Here is a 19,569-nt window from a genome sequence, read left to right as displayed (position 1 = left end):
TTAGAGCAGAAAATATTCTAGTGAGTTCAAATGTATGTTTTTTCAGTTGTAGAATATGTGCCAATAAGTCTTAAATTTCTTATCTATTTTAGAACGTTTCTTCAGATTAGGAATCTAAAGAGACAGTGACGTAAGCTGGTGCTGTGATTTCTTTCATATTTATTTCCAAAATATGACTAAAAGAACACAATGAAGAATCTTCCTGTACTCACCTAACAAACACAGTTAACACACCTTGAGTGGATCAAAAAAAAAAGAAAAAAAAGAGAAAAAGGAATTTATCAGAACTAAGTTCATAGCTCAAACAATGCATGTGATGTATTCAAAGTAAAGAGAAGTTATGGAATATATGCAGATATTTCAGGAAAATATTTATTTAGTTTATTATCAGTGATCTCTTGGCATGTTCCAAAAATATTGTATAGCATTTGCATGGGCTTTTTCACACCTTCTAAAAAATTGTTTTAAGCATGCCATCATTTTTAAACTGTGTTATAAACTAAAATGTTCCCACAGCTTATTGCCTTGTAGTTACTTCTTGAATTTACAGAAACGTTCTGCAGCACAACTGCCTCTGCTCCGCACTGGATACTCATTCACCTACAGTGGAGTAGATCCCAAATGTCCAATGTTTTTCATTAAACATAATGAAACATTGTGTACATTGTCTTCAGGCAAGTATTCTGTGTATCCAGCAGTGCTTTTAAACTTCAGGCACAGGTTCAGCTAAAAAATCCAGAGTGGCCATAAGCATATTTCTATTGATTTCATCTGCAAGTGACTTCCATCTGAAAAGTAGAGGCCTTATTTCAAAAACTTAGAATGCAGAAAATATCCCTGTCCTTGATCTAATTCCCTTATCAAGCATCACATGTGAAATCAATACCAGAAATACCTGTAGCTGAAATTCCTATCACTAGACCAACCCTCCTCTTTCTTCAACAGCTTCCAGAGCAAACAGCTAGCACTATAGCCTTCTTTCTCAGTGGGTACTTTCTGAAAAATTCCTTCCACACCCTTATCTTTATTATGCATCTGTTAGAACATTAACCTTGCCTTTGATCCTTTTTTCACAAAACAGAGATTGTGCTATCTTGTCCCTGAAGAAAAGGGGGAGATAACATTATTTTTGTTTTATTGTAAAGAGGCAAAAAATAAAGTGATCCTTTCATTCCTGATTTTCAGAGCACTGTGAAGGGCTAGGAGAACAAAAATAACTCAAAGTACCTCACTAGACTTTTATCAGAAATAAAAAAGACAGTGGGTTTGAAGGCTGTGATTTTGACATATCAGTTTAACAAGTCAGCTGTAGCTTCTCTCTCTCGTGGAGGCAAATCGGGTCAGAAAGGACAAGAAATCTCCAAAAGAAATAGAAGATTACATATGAACACATTCATTTTCCTTGTCCTTATGCTGCATATTACTGGTCATGCTCATAAATACACTCAGAAATACATTTGCAGTGTGATCGTGCGTTGTCTCCCAGACAGCAGCAGTGATTCTGACAGAAAAAGTGCAAAGAGCATTGAAATTAGCTGCATGTTTTAAATTGCAACATATGGAAACATATGCTCTTTATCAAACTGGAGGATATACAGTTTTGAAGGAGGGGAATTCAAAGTGATTGTGCAATCTGCAATTTTAAATTATGCTGCACAGCCATTAATACCCAGGCAATCCCTGTTGGTTTTACACATAAACTTTTCTGTTCCTTCTCCAGTTTTCAGCTTTCACACTTCTGGTAGCAGAAACTAAATCATGGAATCATGGAATGTCTTGATAGGAATGTAAAAACTTATAGAAGGGGTTTGAGGGGACCTTTGAGGTCACCTTGTATCAGCGCCTCTGCCAGGGGCTGAGACGTCTTTCACCAGACCAGGTTGCTCAGAGCTGCATCCAAACTGGCCCTGAACACTTCCACAGGTGGGATTTGAGTTCACCCAAGTGTGCTGCACTGGTCCATTTCATTTTACGCAGTTTAGTTGTTCATTTTGGATGTTGAGCACAAGTCCTATGAGGAGAGGCTGAGGGAGCTGGGGTTGTTTAGTCTGGAGAAGAGAAGGCTTAGAGGTGACCTCATCACTCTCTTCAGCTACCTGAAGGGAGGTTATAGCCAGGTGGGGGTTGGTCTCTTCTCCCAGGCAACCGACAACAGGACAAGGGGACATCGGCTCAAGCTCTGCCAGGGGAGGTTTAGGTTAGATGTTAGGAAGAAATTCTTTACAGAGAGGGTAATCAAGCATTGGAACAGCCTACCCAGAGAGGTGGTAGATTCACCATCCCTGGAGGTTTTTAAGCAGAGATTGGATGTGGCCCTTAGTGCCATGATATAGTAATTGGAGCTGGATCAGGGGTTGGACTTGATGATCTTGGAGGTCTTTTCCAATCCAATCTATTCTATGATTCTATGATTCTATGAAAGGTTACACAATATTAATTGAAACAGCAGAAGAATGCAAAAAAATTGCCAACACAGTGCAACCCACTGTGTGCATCCCCTACTTGAATACCAAGAAACTGTATGTTTTGTCCTCTATTTCAGTACGAAACTGTGTATGATCTATTTCACCTTCTAAAAAATTGTGTCAGTCTTCCACTACTTTGTCTCTTGTATAATTTTTGATGTTGCATTAAGGATATACAAAAATCAATATTCCAGACATTCATTAACTTTCATTCAAATTAAAAATTGAATTTGAATTTCAAATGTCAGCCCTAACATTCAGGTACAGCGGGTATCAAACAGCACACAGCTACCAAACTGCCAGAATTACCTAACTTGGAGTATTTTTGCATAAGACACAAAATGATGAAAAGCCTCCCTCATTTTTTCAATGGCTTCTGAAGACAGAAATCCTTTATTTAATATCAGTAAGTGTTTTCTTTTTTGGCAAGCATCTTTTCAAATGAAATAGACCATACAGACAAACTTCTTCACAGCTGAAGAACTTTTAAGACTGCCTATAATTGACAATACAATCATTGCTATTTTTACCAGTATGATTCTCTCCACTTCAATTATACCAGCTCATAACTGAAGTGGCAAATTGCACCCTCTGGAAACTACTGGAAAAACTCAAAAATGTTTTGGTTCCATTGTTATAAGAAGATATGTTCTTATCTCTGCTTCACCTACACTGTAGTGGCTCATATTTTTGAGTAACCTCAGCTTCCTCACCTGTCAATGAGAGGTTTAGGTGAGAGGACTCAACCCACAGTTTTTTTCATTTTTATGTTTTCTTTTTTCTTCCCTTTTTTTTTTTTTTTTTTAAAGGAATAAAGAGCCATGATAATGAAATGTGTAACTTCATTACTGTCTGTTTCTCTCAAGCACCACTCAAAACCTCTATGTTACTAAGAGGAAATTATTTGAAAGATTTGGTGCTGTTTTGCTTCTTTTTTTTTTTCCATTAAGGACAATTCCTGACAAGAATTTCTAGTCAAGTATTGTTGAAGCTACCTAGTATCATGGATATATGCACTGAATAAATAACTGTTGCCAGGCTATTTTATCATTAGATACAAATATCAGCACTATCTTATCCTATGCAGACATACCTAATTTTCTCATTCACAGCATGAGCCTCCATAACATACTTATCAATGATAAATGCAAGCGTGAAAAGCTTATATTCATCTTGAAAATGTCCTAAGGCACTTCTGGTTAAGCAGAATAAAAGGAATCTGAACTACGTGTGACAATTATCTCGAAACAAGAGCCATGAATAGTTCAGAAAACCTAGTAATTGCTTATTTAAATTAAGTTTAGAAAAAAAATAAAGATCTAAGTTACACATGCCTATCTTGAATTATCTGAGAAATAAAGTCTTGTAAAAGGAACATGGTATATATGATGACATTAGAGCCATTTTTCTTTCATACTGGTTTTCTTCGCTTCTTTTGTGCCAGTCATCACACTGGAAGACAAATATGTTATCACTCCACTCGGAAAATAAATCCTAACAAGTATACAAAATACAAAATTTGGCAAACTGGAGCAAACTTTCTCACCCTCACTCTATTTTTTTTTTTTTACGCCTCCTTCAAAAAAGTGCATAAAGTTAACCATGGAAATCACATGGAATGGTGAAGAAATTAAATTAGTGAATTCCTTGACACTTGCAGAAACAAGTCCATTTACTTATTTGTTATTCTGATTCTTGGAAGAGTATCACGGATAGCCTCTAAATAGATTGCAAAAAATAGTATCAACCTTCAGATACAAGAAAAATATATAACATTCTGGTCCATTTTTTGTTTATATGAAATAACTGACGGATAAGCAAGAACATATACTTCCCAGACTATTACCATGCTATTTTTAATCCTTCAGCAGATTAATCTATGGTGTAACAAACTAACATAACAAATCCTGCCGTCATTAAGGAACTCCACCACGCAGGAGGAACAGGTTTTAATGCAGCCCTGCCCTTCAGAGCAGCGGGCTACAAAATAACATCAAGTTGCCTGGCGCAGATGGACGGCCCAACTCCGAAGGGGTGCTCTCCCACTTCAGGGCCCGAATTTTTCCGTCTGAGATTTAGAACAGGCAACGTTTTGTTCCACTGAATGGGCTCGAGAGAGGCATGAGGCTGTGACACAAGCACGGTGGCACCGTGCTTGTTGTTTACAGACATGTCAGCGAATTGCTGATGACAACTGATTATCTGAATTTGCCACTGGCAGGGAGGCACAGCAGTGCACTTTTATCCAGTGGACTCCAGAGCAGGAAAAAAGGAGAAATCAACCTTTTTTTTTTTTTTTTTTTTTTTCTATTTTGCCTTTCTACCCCCCCCATCCCCCTCCAGCACCTCAAGGGTTTTCAGTGCTACAGAAGAAGTTGTTAAATCTATTGTGTTAGACAATAGGCTAACTAACATATTGGCTACTGTACACTAGGGAAAACAGAATCAATCAAGAGATATTGCAGAATCATGGAATGGCCTGAGTTGGAAGGGACCTTAAAGATCATGCAGCTCCAACCCCCCTGCCGTGGAGAGGGACACCTTCCACTGGACCAGATTGCTCAGAGCTCCATTCGACCTGGCCTTGTACACTTCCAGGAATGAGCCATCCCAAATTTCTCCAGGCAGCCTGTTCCAGGGCCTAACCCCACTCACAGCAAAGAATTTTTCCATAATGTTTAATCTAAACCTACACTCTTTCATTTTAGAGCCATTCCTCCTTGTCCAGTCACTACACGCTCTTGTAAAACGTCTTTCTTGTAGGCTCCCTATAGGTACCAGAGGTTGCAGTTAGAACACCCCAAAACCTTGTCCTTTCCAATCCCAACAATCCCAACTCCCCTAGCCTTTTCTCATCAGAGAGGTGTCCATCTCTCTAATCAACTTGGTGGCCCTCCTTTGGGCTCGCTCATAAAGTCACATTCTCCACAAAGTCCAGATTATTTTTATTTTCTCATAATTCTCTTTTAAAATTCTGCATGAAGGAGTAAATTTATGTATACAAATGGCTGAGGCAAGACCTAGGAAGATTACAGTTTGCTATTCTTCCCTTATGCCAGTCTTCCCTTTCATTCTGCCCACGCACTCTTGACACTGTCAGGTGGGCAGTTTCTTAGATGCTCTTCACAAAGGTTCAGGACTGAACATTAGATACCCATAGTTGCAGTAGGTCCCACAATGTGTTCATAAACAGTGTAAGGTTTGCACCCAATATTTGTGGGTTAGGTGCCAGATCCAGTTTTAGGTGTTGTGCATTCTCACATAATTGTGAGATCCACCTGAGTCATCCAGAAAAAATACAAAGTTTACTACTCAAATGCGAAACATCTGTACAAGGGAAACAATAAATTTTGATGCATTTCAAACTTTTTAGGGCCTCTGTACATGTTCTTTGAGGGTGGCTGTGCATGAAGAGTGAAGGGACCCAAAGCTTTTTAGGGTGCTTGGAGTCCCTGCTGTGGCCTGGCTCTGAGAATCTGAAATCTTGGGCAAAATCCACTGCTCTCAAAGAGCAGTGGTCTGAAGGAAACAGAGCTGTGGTAACCCACTGAACGATGAAGAGGATGCAAAATAAATCCTGAAACAAAAATGAACCCTGACTATCAGTGTTTTCAAAATTCAAACCCCTACATTTTGGTTTAAACTGTGATTCGGTCCAACACAACACAGGCTTTGCATTTCTGTGATTTCCATCAACTTCTTTAAATACATGAGGAAATTGACATGCAAGGGCCAACATTTTGGATGAATCTTAGTCCTGAATGTCTTCAATGTTGAGTATTCATATGCAATAAACTCTACTGACAAAAACCTCTCCCCCACAGAATGCTTTAGATTACACAAAAAGTTTAAGGCAGAGCTGGGAATAAATCTCTGTCTACCAAGCCAATCCTGAGCTGCAAGCTGACCCTCCTTCTGGGAAGCTTTAAACTATATCACAATGACACTTCTATTTTTCCTATTTGCGCTCCTGTAGCTGTTCCCAGAGACTGCAGTCTGAAATCCAGGCTAAAACTGATGCATTTTATTAAGTATTAACTCCTTAAAATTCTTTTTAGAAGTCAGTGTACAGTCTTCCTTTCCTTTTGATTCACTTACAAAATTCCCTTGCTGTTGTGCCTGGTTCCTCTTAGAGAGCTTGTTTAGACCCATTTTTAACCTGTAAGTATTACCAAAATAAGTCAAAAGGTCTCTCTTCAACAACTTTCTTCCCAGTATAAAGTAAAGAATGAAGTCTTCTTTACACACAGCTACATGCAGATAGCTTCTGCTGCTCTCAGTACAGGTAGCTCTTATTAATACTCTCATTATTGTTGCTCGTAATACCACATAAATAATTGAGACCCCTGCATTTCATATGACAAATTTATCTACAGATAATTTACTATTCTGCTTTGTAAAATTTACATGGGATTCATGCAACAAGTAAGAATTGCTTCATGGTACTTCTGTCTTCAGGAAACTGAGAAAAATAAAATAATATATCATATGAAAAATATTATAATTACTTAAGTGATAAAATGATTTTTTATTTTACTGTATAATAAACATATACATTTTACTATATATCAGAACAGTATGCATTATATACAGTATAAGTGAAAATACAGTATATAGCATAACATGAAAATATATAACAAAGTATTTCAGTGTACAGTTTTCTTGTATAATTTTTCTCCCATAGAAGGGTGTATCAAGGTCCATCTTCTGACTTTCTTCTCCCTAACAGACTAGCTTTAAGATTTTCAGTTGTTTTCTTGTGCAGTGCTATCTGCAAAACAATTGTAAAATCTGCTTCATCCTGAATCTTCAGTAGATTGATTTTACTTTACATTAAGTGGCAAGTTAACGATCAGGGCACATGATCTTAATAAATGGTGTAACACATCTGCAATACTAACTTATAAATATACTTAGATTTAAAATTAAAACAACTTGAAGTAATCTGAAGAATCTATACCCTTCAGAGAAGTGTTGTTAAAAACCTGACTGCACCCACAGCCTAGCCTGGCACTGATCAGGCCCGAGTTTCAGTGCAACAGGAAAAGGGTATAATAAAAAAAAGGAAATATTCGCAGCTAGGTTGTGGGGGTTGGAGACAAGACAAATTTTGTTATGCTCAGAAAGTTCCTCAAGCTCAGTTTGTGACCAAAACCTGTGAGGCAGAGCTGAGGGCAGGGACTGCTTGAACACACTGAAGTGAGAGGACCTTTCAAAATAGCTGAAGTACATCTTGAAATCAACATCTCAGAACATACATGTTGTTTTAACCACAGTTGTGAGGTCTGAACCGATTAGGGGTCACAAATATTTGCAAAAACTCCTAACAACAGCAACATCCTGCTCCTGCTGTTGAAGGAGAGACAGTCACCTGCACTGAGGCTTTAATTTTGTCCTTACTGTGCTGATGAGTAGGTCATCTAATTGAGCAGTTCAATATATCGATCTGAAAATAAAATACCCATTTGGCTTCAGGCAGTATTAGCAGTTCTGTAGGTATGCAAGAAGTCTGTAACACCTCTATCATCTCTCTAACATCAGAAGAAACTCTGGGGTAACACTTCCTCTGCACAGCATTAATGTTCTTGCAGCATTATTTCAATGTGCTTTTACCTGCACAATACATTTCAATCAGTATGTTTGTTCCATTTTTTCTAGCTGGTGAGGAAATTCCAGTGACATACAGGTGATGTAGCAGATAAGGCAAGCTTTGAAGCAGTTCTGTTGTCAGCAAAAAAAAAAACCGCTTGCCAGTGGAATTCTCATGCTTGTTTTAACCCTTTATGTAACAGTGGAAGGGAAAAAACAATCCACCAAACAACAAATATTTCTCAAGGGTTTGGTTGCTGCTAAGAAATGTTCCACACCAAAGATACAGATGGATGCAAGCCACTAGGTTTCCTCCTGAAAATCAGTGCACAAGTCCAGTGCAAGCAACGTGCCAAGTGAACTCCGGGATAATGTCTTGGTCGGATCCAAAGCAGCTCTCAGGTTCATTCAGGGGTCTGAAGAGACTGTAATTTGGCTGTAATTCCCAACTACACTATTCTTAGGATTGTTCTGACAATAAATCAGTCAACCTAGGAGAACTGAGGGGATAATATTAAGGACACAGCTCAAGGAAATAAATCTGAATGCTTTTGTTCATGTAAGTACATATGTGTATGCATTAATTTCTCAGTTGCCTCCACTTCTTTATTTTATTCATCATATAAAAAATATTTTTTTAAAAAACCACAAGATAGTTCCATTCAATTTGCTCTCAGCTATCAATCAATCTATGAATACTTCAAGAAGAGTAGCATGAATTCCAACACTAAAAACTGAGGTAATTTTGATAACTATAAGATTTATTTCATTTGGACTCTTGACAAAATACTTGGTGACAGATGACTTTGCAAACTTCATAATAAGAGGCACAAGACAATTGATCACCACTATCTTACAGGCTTTTTTTAGAACATGCACATGTAAGCAAACACGGGCACACACACATACTTTATTGTCTCCTTTATTCTGACTTAAACTAAAATCAGCAACATAGGGTTGTGACCAGTAGGAAAGTGAGGGGGAGACGGAGAGACACAGCTTGTGGAATTACCAGAATTATTCATTAATTAATTCTAAAGAAAATCATGTTCTTGGCTTAAAATGGTCATTGATCATTGAGCCAATGAATCTTAAAAATCATATGGAGTTTCGTTGCCCTTAGGATAATTAGAAACTGACATGCCAGAAAACAGCTTTAATTTAAGTAAAAAGAGAGACTTTTCATCTTCCAGTTGTATTTTCTTCTTTAATTAATTTATAACCAAAGCTGTTTTCCCAATTTCTGGGTATTCTCAACCAGTATGGCATTGGATAAAATATCCTGTGGATTTTAATACCACAGGTGGGAAGTAATGAGGAAGAGTCCATCATGCTAAATTAATGCAATGCATTAAAAGTTAAAGACCGTTCTGTAACTCTGTTCCTTCAGTCTTCTTTGCTTTGATTAGCACAGTGATGTAGAAATGGCGTTACTATGTGGACAACTGGTTTGCTTATAAATCTGTCTCCTGTTCCATAGGAGGTGCACGGGTACCAAGCGTTGACCTTCATAAAAACTTAGAGTGAATCAAACAGAAAATTATTTAGAGAGAATGGATTGAACATAAGCCCATTTAGATATTTTCAAATATCTAAAGCTGTCCTAGAAAAGCAAAGAGTTTGCCTTGGTTTAGAAACAGAAATTTCAGTATGAGATACACAAAAGTGTAAAGAGGGAGCCATGGGTGTGGAACTGCTGTTAGTAACTCAAAAAGCACAACAGGGAGAAAAGGAGAGCTGAAGAACACAACCTAAGGTGTAGACAGTACCCAACAACTCAGCCACAAGCCCTTTCACCAGAATAGTCTCACGTTCACAGATAAAAACCTTGTTACAGAAACCACACCAGAGCTACATTCCATGAGTGATGCAGTCAGCTGCTAACCTGCAACCCCAAGAAGCAGATCTTCACGTCTCTCTGACTGGGCACCTTCTAAAGTTTCCCTCTTAGAAAGGTTATAAGCAAAACTTCCCCTTCACTGACACTGGGTGTAGCACTCCTCTAACTTGATTATGAAAATGGCTTTTTGAAAAGGTGATTTTTATCTCTGCCATTAAACTAATCTGATCAGGAGTTAGCTAGATACAGCTTTTCCTTAGCAACCTCTTAATTTGGCTTTGAACATTCTGGTAGACTAATACATTGAGATGCAAAGAGCAATACCACTATCTTTCATATATATTTTGTGTGATAGAATAATTTACATTCTTGTTTATGTCACAGCATGTGTCAAAAATTTTGGCTAAGTCTCACCTTTGTAAGCTATGAAGAGCAATTGATCTCCTTCCAGCCAATCACTGATCTAAATATTTTCCTCTCTTCACAAATCCTTCACTCCATAATGCTTATCCCTTAGTGTTAAAAAGATGGAATAGGCTCAGGATTAGGAAAAAGATTTTTTCAAAGGTGTTTGGTTTAATTTGATCTTGCTGGGAGTTAAGTCCTTAAATACAATAAAACCTGACTTGACTTAGATCAGGAAGTACAGAACAGAACAGAAGAAATGATCCTTATCTAACACTTCCACCTTTTTATATCTCTTGAATGTAACAATTTCTATTATCTTGTTTTAAAGGAAAGTGATTAAAACACAGTATCAGCAACAACATGCAACACCTTTTTTTTTACCTTTCACAAGTGATCCATAAGAGTATGATCAAAATGAAATAGAATACTAATCAAATAATGAAATTTGACAGTTTCTATTCCCACTGTTTGTTAAATACACCCACATAATAATCAGACTTCTCAAAAAACTGTTTTCTTGATAGATTCAGCAGCTCTTAGCTGCAGAAAACCTCCTATGAGTTCCCTTTGAGAAACAAATGACTGCCTTGTTCTGTGGGGAATGTGGCAAGCACTCAGCTAAGAAACACCTGATGTTCTTAAACCCCTCAGCATTGAGAAAAAAATATTCATAATTCTATTGACACTAGTCAGTCCTGATCTGAATATGCAAGAATGAGAGAGAGATTAAATCTCCTGAATTCAATCTTGTTTACCTCTGTTTCTAACATTACCTGCCATAGCAGGGGGTTCAGCTAAGTTCATTATAGACTTTCCAAACATTCACTACGCACTCAGTAACTTTCAGACAAACACCTTACTCTTTGTTCTTTGGGGGTTTTTTGTTACTTTTGCCTATTCCTCTCCACAGTAAGGACTGTGTTCCATGAATGCACGAGAGAATGAAGAGTGACAGCTCCATTTTTACTTTTTTCTTTTTTAATTATTTCTATAAATTTTGTCTTTTACCCTTTGCTTAAGGTTCTCTTCCAAGAATTACAAGAAATTAAATCTTCCCAGTTGCTTAGCAATTTCAAAGGAGTAGAACATTTTTTTTGGTAATGAAAACTTGTTGAAACAAGTTTTTCAATGACAATTTCCTCCAAAAGCTTTACTATAGAGAAATAAGTTACAAAAGCATCTGCTTACCTTAAGAATGATGGTATTGAAAAAGGTCCTGACAATCACCTAGATCTTTTCCTTCTTTTCTTTATCCAGTCCAGTAGAAGATCTTTTCTTGCAATATTCCAGTACAATAACTCCCTTGTTACACACCCCACCAGAGAAGCAGCAGCTTTGCATCACCTCATGAGGATAGGCTGGTTTCTTATCAAGTCTCAAGAGTTCCCACAAACAAATACAATAAAACTGAGATTTGCAGTTCAGCAAAAAAAAAAAAAATGTATAACATGAATATTAAATCTTACATGCCTTTTATACTTTGCTTCAGCTGCGTTCAGGCTGCTGTCCCGATGACAACCCACTTTGTCCAATTCCTGTTTCAAATCCATATGATGGGCACAAAGGGAAATCATGCAAAGTCAGTGCTGCTGACAGCCTACAGTGGATAAGTTAAGAGTTAAACTTAACAGAGAAAATATAAAGACAAAGTAGTCTGATGTGGTCTTTCCAAAACACAGTAGCAAACTCATGGAAAAGTGAAGTTCAGCAGCCATTACTGACTTAAATAAAAAATATTTCTTTGCTATTTTCAGCTACCTGAAGTATCCATGGGGTACAAAATGGGAGTTGCTCAGTAAAAGTTTAAGTACACAAAAAAGTAAAAATAAACCCCAATACTCTTAGAATCTATGAAGCTATAGATTAACTCTTAAGTTCAGATATGAAGTTTGGGGTAAATCTTAAGACTAAGAGCTTAGTCTTAAGACTAAGACTAAAGCATGTCAAGAATTCCTAGACTATAGCAACATATTTAGTATATCCATGTCTTTCCACTGATTTTTTTTTCCAAATTCTACAGTTCTTTTGGGAGTTCTGAAAATACCTTTATTTTAAGTGAAACATGTGAAATGAACTTCAGTTCTCAGCCTTTTCTAGGTATGCCATGCAGAAAAAGTGAGAGTCATCTCAGTTTGGAGACCGGATAGAAAATGACTGATAGAATTTCAATATGTTGTTCTATAGAGTTTCTTTAATTTTTCACACAGTCTCTAAAGCTTATGGTTAGAATTAAAAAAAAAAAAAAAAAAAAGAAAAAAAGAAAAACTTGTTATTAAACTCAGTGCTACCATACTGGATATTATTTAAGGAAGCTTTATTTTTTTCAGAGTTAGTGTTTGCTATCCCTTCTAGCCAAGAATTTCAGAAGTTCTTATTTTCCACATATAAATGAGCAAGATAAACGTTCTGCTCTCCTTCAATGGAGACAGTCACCAAATACTATCATTCAGTTTGTAGTCAAGTAAGTGCACACTGGATTCAAACAAACATTTTTATTTTTTTTTTTAATGTATCTTCCCCTGTTCACCCTAAAAAAATTAATGAATTGTGGCTTTCCCATTATTTTCTGTTCTTGTGCTGGAGTTTCATCCCCTGTGTGTGCACTCTGATCAATATCCTCTTTCAATTGCATGGAAAACCAGTAAATTCTGAACAGTCTTACTACATGAAGCCTTGGCAGACTTCACATTTCAAAAAGCAAAGAGTATTTACTTTCCTATCAAAGCTTGGAAATAATCCATTGAAGCTGAGAGGAGTACTACTCTGCACTGACTGATGAGCAGAAAACATGAAAGAAATAGAGGTGTTTACAAAAGAAAGAAATTTGTGTGCTTGCAAAGATCTTTCCTTAAGAGAGCTTACATCCAAAACAGGTATCAATATTATAATGCTTACATTAGCTTGTCACACAAAGGACTCTGTCTGTAATTACTTTTTGGCAAGCCTGTCACTACAGGTAGAAATATATCATGCTTGCTTATGGGCAAAGGACACTGAGAAAAAAAAATATATATATACATATAAATAATCAAATTGCAGTGACAGATTGTGTATAAGAGGGAAAAACTGACAAAATAAGCTTTAAAACATGAGAATATGTTAATTCAAACAATTGGTGTCTGTATCCCTGTAGATAGTGTGTTTCATCCTGCAATATTACCTATGCAGATAGAGATTATATGCTCTCTGTTCTTACATTTAGAATCTGCAAATACAACAGCATGTTTTCTTTTTAACTTGCAAATAGAACAGCATTTTTTCAGGCATAAACTGTGATGTCTTTTATTTCTGAAGGCAGCCATACAGATTTCAGTAGTCACCTCATCAGAATTTTGCAACATACCCGACTTTTTTCCAGCTGGATCTCACAAACCCCTTTTACTCCCATTTGACATGATACTCCGTTAGGCAGCACAGGTACTTTCACAGCAATGTAATGTATCATAAAGCAATAGACCTGGAAAACATCATGCAAAGTCTTTTTCTTTTTTTTTTTTCCTAACTCAGATCAATTTATCAGTCTGACTTTCCACATGACCACACAAAAACCTGGGCTGGTAATCACATGGAGGAGGAACAACTGACCGTGCTGTCAATAATTTTGTCCATTTTTGTCAGAAAGAACTTCTTTCTGTGGCAGGTTTCATATTAATGGGGTAAAAATGTCTATTGATAACAAATATTTCTGACTCGAGGAGAACTGAGGGTAATTAATTAATCAGTTATGGCAAAAAATGGTAGGTTTTGCTTCCATCCTTAACAATGCACTTTCAAACATCCTGTGGGATTTTCCCCGTCCAAAAGAAAATACAAACCTAACAGCAAGAGCTGATGCTTAGAGGCATAAGTGTTTGTGGGATTGCTAGGTGGATTTTTTGCCTTTTTTTGAGTGACAAGTCACAAATACAAACATGTTACAACCACCGTTTCTCTTCATTTTGGTGTTAAAATCCAAAGTACTTGGAGCAAACCAGATAGGAACTGAGAAGAAAATCAAGCACATTTCAATCCTCAGCATTCAGAATGAACTGTTTCTGAGCTCAGTCTGTCAGCTGAAGACAAGATCCAAGTTTTGATCTCATTTTGATCTCAAACCAGAGGTTTCATTGGTCCCGTTCACGATAACAATCCAGTTTTCCTCCGTCACTTGAGGAAACTGGTTTAGTTTGCTTGCAGGATGCAAAACATGTCTCTGCATTCCTGCTGAATACAACCTGTGCCTGAAAGGGGACTTTACAAATAGTCATGTATGAAATGCAAACTCTTGTAAATGCAGACGGATCGTATGGCACTTTTGATTAGGAACATGCAGGAATATGTTAGTATCCATAGTAACCCATTGCTTCAGAGACTGAAAGTCTGCTAAAAAGGCTGCTAGGAGTAAAAAAAAAAAAAAAAAAAAACCAAAAAAACAAACAAACAAAAAAACCAGTGTATTTCACCTGCCTAAAACAAGGAGATACATGGAAAAAAAAAATCTATATTTGAGCGTTAAGCAAAACATAGTGGAGGTTGCTGTTGGACATCAGCAAGAATTTCTTTACTGAAAGGTTGTCAAGGATTAGAACTGGCTGACCAGGGAGGTGGTGGAGTCACCATCCCTGGAAGTGTTCAAGAAGAGACTGAAGTTAGGGTTTTGGTTTAGTTGATGTGGTTGTGCTCAATCAAATGTTGGACGTGGTGATTTTGGAGGTCTTTTCAAACCTTCATGATTCTGTGATTCTGAGATGCACTTGTCAATTCTGCTATGATGATTTTAATTTTAAAAAATTAAATTAATTTTTATTTTTTTTTACTTTAGAGGAGGCATTCAACAATCTCAGTACCATGAACCCTAAAAAACCATAAAACCCCCTAAAAGTCCACTAAGATTATAAGTAGTCTCACCCTACAAGGAGACACAAAAAAATTAATGCTTACTCACCCTCCTGCAAATTAAAATGACATGGATAGCAAAAGAGTTGTGCAGTCATTCTCATGGTGCAATGACCTCAGAGGAAGTTTTATTTGATAAAACATTATGGCTATTCAAAGAGTAGGGAAGGAAAAAGGAAAGCAACCCCGGAGAGTGAATACAATAAAACAAAAGTAAGTCATAAGTGTCTGTTTATAGCTATTTTGCTGAGTTGTCAGTTCCAATTAAAGGATTTTTTTAAAAAAAATTTAATTAAGTTCAGCTAAAGATTGTTGTTTTCCCTCATCAGGTCTCACATACACAGTTAGCTGAAAGAACAATCTAAGCAACACACCCCATGCTATTGAAGTGCATGATCCCAAGTACTGTTTTTACACAAACACACTTGTATATATACACATATATAAATATTTATATATCATACTATATACACTTGCTGCTTTACCAACACACTATTGCATCACAGCAGTTACATAAAGCTGACTTTCTCATTTCCTCTAAGCAAAAATTATTATTTGCATTTGGAGCAGAGAAGTTGGCCACCAACATTAGTCAGCAGCTGACACACGGGGATGTCACTTTTGCTTGCTATCAAGTCTTTGTTTTCAGTTTACAAACATCTGAACACTGACTGACTTTTGACACAGAAGAAAACATACTAATTGTATGTATGCAGCTGCTGTGATGTGGTGCATACTGCTTTAACAGGGATCCTCATCAAAAAGATAATGCAGAGTTTTTATTCTGCATTTACTGTAGTTTTACTAAATTTCCTGCTTCAAAGTAGGAAATTGCACACTGCATCTAGTGAGACACACAGGCCAGTGGCAGTTATCTGACTGATCTTTTATTACAACCTTTACTGTTAAGGAGTTATTGGCTAGAAAATAAGCTGCAAGCTGATTGCTGCTAGGAATTTCTCCATCTTCTTGTTTATGTGTAACCACTTGTATTAAGAGGTTTTAGTAAACATTGTTCATTATAATCGATTTCCCTGAAGAAATGTAATTTTCAAATTAATATTTAAATGCAGCTTTACTTTTTGTTCCCTTTTCACAGAAGATTTTTTTTCAATAAGCATTGGAATGGAAAGGACATACAGACAGATGCAAACGGGTCATTAGAAAACATAAAAAGAAAAGAAAACCAAAATAGAAACTACTCTGCTGTATGAATTGGTGAATTACAAGACTAATCTAATGCTACTACATCTCATATTGTCAGCATTGCTATTTCAGGGCTTTATAGCTAGGTTACTTATAATTGGATCAAATTAACCCTTAGTCACCCCAGGCATGATTATTTCTGTTGGCAACGTCAACATCAATAAAATCAAACTCAGCAAATCTGGCACGTGCACTACCCACCCTTTAACAAATGGATTGTAGAGAGTTCAGGTATGCAGTGTGTTTTTTAAACTCAGATACCACCATAGATATCAATGTAGGGAAAAAAAAAGTTTCTTCACATCCTTCATAATGCAAAATAGAGTACATTCAGTGTAGGAGTATGCCTTGATCACTCAGTCCCCACTTTCTCTAACAGTTTGGATTTTTTCTTGAAATTCGGGGGAACTAAACTGACAATTTTCATTAACTGATATGTTCAGGCACTATAGACCAGATCATCACAAATACTACTGAAGGACAAGCAGAATTTTGTGCTGTCCATAATCACTTTAGAAGTCTTTGGATGGAAACTCTGGAGAAGTTCCAAATTAGTTGTATTTGTAGGTGACCTTGCCATGTGTCCAAAGCACTTGCAAGGAACACTTTTAAAGGGACTGATTTATAACTATTGTGAGTATTATATTGTGGTCAATATCATCTGGAGGGTTACCAAAGCCTGTTCAAATAAAGTACAAATGTACTAAGTGTTCGAATATTTTGACATTTGCTTTGGCTTTAATTTGGAATCTCTGTTCTGTGAGAGGTTTTTCTGGCTGGCTCTGTTCATAATGCTACTGCGTTATTTGGCCTTTTCAGGTTACTTTGATCTTTCGTTTCCTTTTGCCAGGTACAAATATAGAAACAAAAAAAATGAGGTAAAACCAACCACAGTAAAACTTTGACCATGATGAGCAAAAGCACAGCACAACAGTTCAGACCCAGACAGGAACATTTTGCTAAGAACATAAGCTGAAGAAGACTCCAGACTGCCAGTAAATTGTTCTCTAAAATAATTTTTTTGCAGCATGATGAAAGAGACAGGTGACAAAAGCTTAAAAAGGGCAGATTGATATCCAAGGTCATGGTGATGCACTGCTGGCAATTTATCCAAAGAGGCATCATAAGAAAAAGTGTGAAAAGGCAGGTTGCTAAACAAAACAGAGAGGTGGTTGATGCAGAGCAGCACTGGATACACCTGAAGACCACAGAAGGTCTTGAAACCATAGAAGACAAATGAACAAATTTACAATTTGGAAAATGAAAAATCAAAATACATTATCTTCGCTACTTTATCTTCACAGCTATTTTGTGTTTTTGACCATACAAAATAAAGTTTCAGCACAGCATAATGTATGCTAGTGTGCTTCAGTATATTCAATATGTTCTGAAGAATAACTATAACTGAAGAACTCAGACAAACCATGAAAGCATTCAGAAATTAGACAAAGCTACTTGAATAGAACAAACTTGGCCATGGAGACAGTCAAAGGTTATACATAGTGCATATACGTGTATATAATGTGCATCTATATCTATTTATATAGATAATAATAATATATCTAATGTGTATGTGTGTTTATGTATACACATATATGTATAGTATATACACATATACAAAACATGTGTGCATACATATATATATATGCATATACATTGTTCATTCAAAGGCATTATATATATGTGTGCATATATATTTATATATATATAAATAATACATACTATATATACATGTAATTAGGCCTATAAATTTGGGACCTTCCTGATAACAACTAGGAAGCAGACCACAGTGGAGATACATTTTGCACTATTGAGAGGTATTTTTAAGAACTGAAATGCTCTGTTGCTGGACTGATTATGGCTGCCCCATCCCACTTCCTATAAAACTCTGGAGTGGAGCTCAGGAGCTATGCTTTTGGGGATTGACCTTCATCTGTTCTCAGCTCCCCAAAGTGTGAGATTGGACCACGTCTAATACAGCACGTCTGAGCTCATCCAAGGCAAATTAAGATGGATACCACGGAATTTAGAACAAGACAAAATAATTATAACTTTTATTGAAAGAAATTAAGCAGACTGAAAGACTGTTTGAGGTTGAAAAAGACAGTAAGAAGATCCTGATTCGCTGCCCTTTCCAACCATCAGCTTGAATCATGAACTCTCACTGTCCTCTGATTAAAAAGCTGCCCGTTTCTGTTAAAGCTCATTTACTGCTTCAAGATGCAGATACTGACAGGGAGAGCAAGAGTGATCTCGCCTTATTAGTCTGGAACAGCCTTGGAGGATTTTATGCCCAAGAAAAAAGTATTTTTAGACTTAATGGAACACATATTTTTGCAGTTTTGTTCTGATCTTCTCTTTATTTAAGAATGAAAAGACGTGAAAACAGCAAAGTCCAATGACATTACCAAATCACCTCAAATCCTCAATGAAAAAGGATGGGCTATTTTGTTCTGTAAATTGACTGCATATAAAATTGCATTGGTCCTGTCCTTATTAAGGTTAATTGTTGATGATGACGTTCTCTGACAATATCAAAGATAAGTCAGAGAGGAAAGAGTAAATGAGAGATAAATTAAAAAGCCAAGTCAGAATGCTGCATTGCAGGAAATTCACAAAAAAAGGATTTGAAACTGCTGTGTTTTATTTTCAAGGATCACTCCAGACAGTTCCTTTAATCCTCATGGCACGAGGACAATTTTGTTGGTGCATTTTCCTTTTCATTATTACCTCCAGTTGAGGACATTTTACTTTTAATAGCAGCTAAATGTTTTCACAGTAATCTAAATAAAAATTGCTTGAGATATTTAGTCTCTCCAGCTACAGACCTAGTTTATACACTATACCCTGAAAACATCAATTCCTTCTCAGTTTCCTCATGACTGATGGAGAAAAACCATTTAGTCAATGACTACTCAGACTTTTAACAGTTCAGAACATAAAGGTAAATTTATCCTTCTTCCCCAGGCTTTTGGAAAAGCTTTTATCCTATGACATATTTGGGGACAAGCAGGTCCGAATTCTGTCACATCAACAAAGTACTGATTCCTCACTTGCAGACACTAGGGACATCCAAAATTTTGTGCTGTTCACATGAAGGGCGTGGAGGACAGCGTTACTTTCCCTGACCCAGCAACCTGGTGTGCCCACACATCACACTTCCCAGCTACTCTGTAATTGCACAAG

Source organism: Empidonax traillii, unplaced genomic scaffold (assembly GCF_003031625.1).
Source record: "Empidonax traillii isolate 1590-97213 ecotype Southwest subspecies unplaced genomic scaffold, ASM303162v1 scaffold184:size927826, whole genome shotgun sequence".
NCBI classification, from domain to species: domain Eukaryota; kingdom Metazoa; phylum Chordata; class Aves; order Passeriformes; family Tyrannidae; genus Empidonax; species Empidonax traillii.
The sequence above is the reverse complement of the archived record's forward strand: the minus strand, read 5'-3'. Positions refer to the sequence as shown.